The sequence below is a fragment of the Lissotriton helveticus genome, chromosome 1_1 (assembly GCF_964261635.1).
Source record: "Lissotriton helveticus chromosome 1_1, aLisHel1.1, whole genome shotgun sequence".
NCBI classification, from domain to species: Eukaryota; Metazoa; Chordata; class Amphibia; order Caudata; family Salamandridae; genus Lissotriton; species Lissotriton helveticus.
The window spans coordinates 921,818,922-921,821,711 of NC_136057.1; the positions used below are offsets into that span (position 1 = coordinate 921,818,922).

Here is a 2,790-nt window from a genome sequence, read left to right on the forward strand (position 1 = left end):
AGTACACCCAGACGGTGAACCGCCTGTCCTCAGCAACAAATGTGCTATCAAGGCGCAGCATCTGTTTACAGCGTGAGGTGGCACACAACAGCCAGGACGTGGCAAGGGCCCTGGTACAAGTCACATCTGCTGTAGATGAGCTGCGGGCAGCTCGCACTACTGGGCCAGGAGTCCTAACTCCCACAGATGAGGATGCACAATCAGGCAGGAGCAACTTCACCCCCCCGCCACCCATAGATAGGCGCCGTAGTGGGCATAACAGTAGGCCTACTGGGACAATTGAGGAGGGCACTGTGCAACCCCTAACAGGGGCTCCGACCCGACAACGCCGCATTTGAAGTGCACTAACTTGGACCAGTAGATGGGTGCAGCAACCCACTTTACATGGACACTTGCTCCTGATTATACAATTGCACTGTGACACTAGCATGTGCTGGACATTGGGAGATAATTGTGTGGTACTCAGGCTGTATGCCGTCATTCATCCTGAAGTTAAGGAAACAAAACACAGTCTCACAACTGATATTTAGCATTGTGTCATATTTTCTTACCTATAAATATTTGCGTGTAATCTCATCTCGCCTCTCGCGCCCAGCAGCTGCACCAATTACCAGAACCCCCAGGATATAGCGGCATGGATTACCAAATTTAGCGGCACAAATATGGAAATTTAGTGGCACAAATATAGAAATATAGCGGCATTTTTGCGGCACTTTATTTTACTCATAATCATTCAGTCTCAGCCTTAAATCAATGGAAACTGTTTTAGTGGAGTATTTCGCTTTGTAATAGGCAACCTGAGATATGGAACTGAGGAAGCAGCCCATAGGTGAAGGCTGGTATCCCTTGGAAATGCAATCCTCCATTTGCTTATAGTGTAAAAGGGATTCAAGAATGATATTTATTGGGGTTAGAGTTGTGCTCTGTCAAGTTCATTTGTCTATTTGTGACCCAGGAAGAAGTGATTGCAGGTGGCAAAGCCCATCACCCGAACTGCTGGCCACCATCTTTTTCCTCATTGACATTTCAAAGTAGAGCCCTGAGTGCTTCAGCACCCCACTTGGCATGAAGCAGTACTTTTTGAAATGTCGGCACTGGCTATGGATGGAGCTGCTTGTTCTTAGCTTCTTTTGGAAACAGTGATCTACGCCTCCTCCTTTGGCGATGTCACTAGTTCATACCGCGCCTCGATGACCTGCCCTGGCACTGGATGTAAGCGCAGTTTTCTCACCAGCACGCTCAACAACACTGTCGCCACAACGTATGCAAACCTCAACTCAGGGCACTCCTGACTCCCCATGAAGCAGAGCAAAGAAAGGCTTTTCCGGGCAGACTCATCGTCAAACCTATCAGGATCAAATCTGTAGGCTGAGGGCCAGGCTGTGTTGTCATGAAGCACCACACCAATAGCATAAAGCACCTGGGTCTCTTTGGGAATGATAGCTGGTCAACTCTGCCTTCCAGGTCCTGAAGCCCTGCCGCAATGGGTGTCAGTCTAGCTGTCCATACTGTCTCACAGAGGACTTTCCGGCAATATCTCAGCTGCTCAACTTTCTCCAGTGTGATGGGGCCCTTGCCTAGTACTTGAGCCATCTCTTTGTAAAGCTTCTCCTGAGTGTCCTCCGATGTGGTGAGGAAATATAAAGCTCATGTACACAAGTTAGCTGTGATAACACATCCTGCCAGTGAGAACATCATGCTGTCCTCCAGCACCTGCTTGTCGCTCAGGTTACCCTGCAGCAAGGTGTCCATGAAGATCTGTCGAGGGATGCTCTTACCGCGCCTTTCTCTCACCAGCTTCTTCAGGACAGATTCCATCTCCATCAGGGCGTTCTCATACAGCTTTTTCCTTGTTGTGCTCTTGTCAAGTGACCCATCCAGGAAACGTTTCCCAATTTCTTCCCAGATAGCACAGTGGTTCTTGCGGAAGCGGATCAATTCCTGCTCACCGTCAAAGCTATTCCCCATAGCTGTCTGCGTCACTGACTTTATGGCATAGCCCAACATGTGCTGGCTGATGGACACGTGCTGGGATGCTGGAAATGACAGCCATTTTGTTACCAGGTCTTCTGACAACTTCAAGATAATGCCAAAGTTGCTTTGTAAATACCTGCTCACGCCACTTTCCTACAGCCTCCGATTTTGCAGGCACTTTTGTAAAAATCGTCTTGTGTGGTGTTTTTATGTTTGTTCAGGTTAGCTAGCATGTTTCTATTGGATGTCTTAGCAAATTTATTTTGAATATGTCTTGATCTGTAGTGCATTGCCGTTTTCCAGCGCCAGGACTAGAGGGTCAGCAGGCTTGCTCTGGGTAGGCACAGGGAGACTGAAGACCTGAACCTTGATATTATTGAGCTGTATAATAAACAGTTCTCTTTGGTGCTACTCTGCTCTTTTTTTATAACAGGACACAATGTCTCTGTGCCATGACTGAAGTACTGTGGCATGTTTTTGTTGGCTGCCCCAGTGTCTTTAATTTGATCAAGTCTTGTTAATTCTCAGTGTTTTAATGCTTCACAAAGACTAATAAGCCAAAGAAGGCTCTGTAAAATGTATTGTACAAACATGCACACTTTTGAAGAGGTGGTACATCACAAGGCCCTCTACACAAACTCTCCTGCCAAGCTGGCGCAGAAACTGGTAATGTCTGGAGGAACTAGGAACTCCCAGTCTGCTAGAAACCTCCTGCTCCAACCTGCTCGCTTTCAGAAAAAAAGAAACTACAATAGGGCATTCTCCGGAGCAGCACCAAGAATTTGGAACTCTCTCCCGCCTGACATCCGAAAAATG

At 47.4% G+C, this 2,790-nt stretch overlaps 1 pseudogene; it reads right to left on the minus strand.

Moving 5' to 3' along the window:
• Positions 1-1,120: 1,120 nt before the first annotated feature.
• Positions 1,121-2,022, minus strand: LOC144771434 (cytochrome P450 20A1 pseudogene; annotated as a pseudogene).
• Positions 2,023-2,790: the final 768 nt, after the last annotated feature.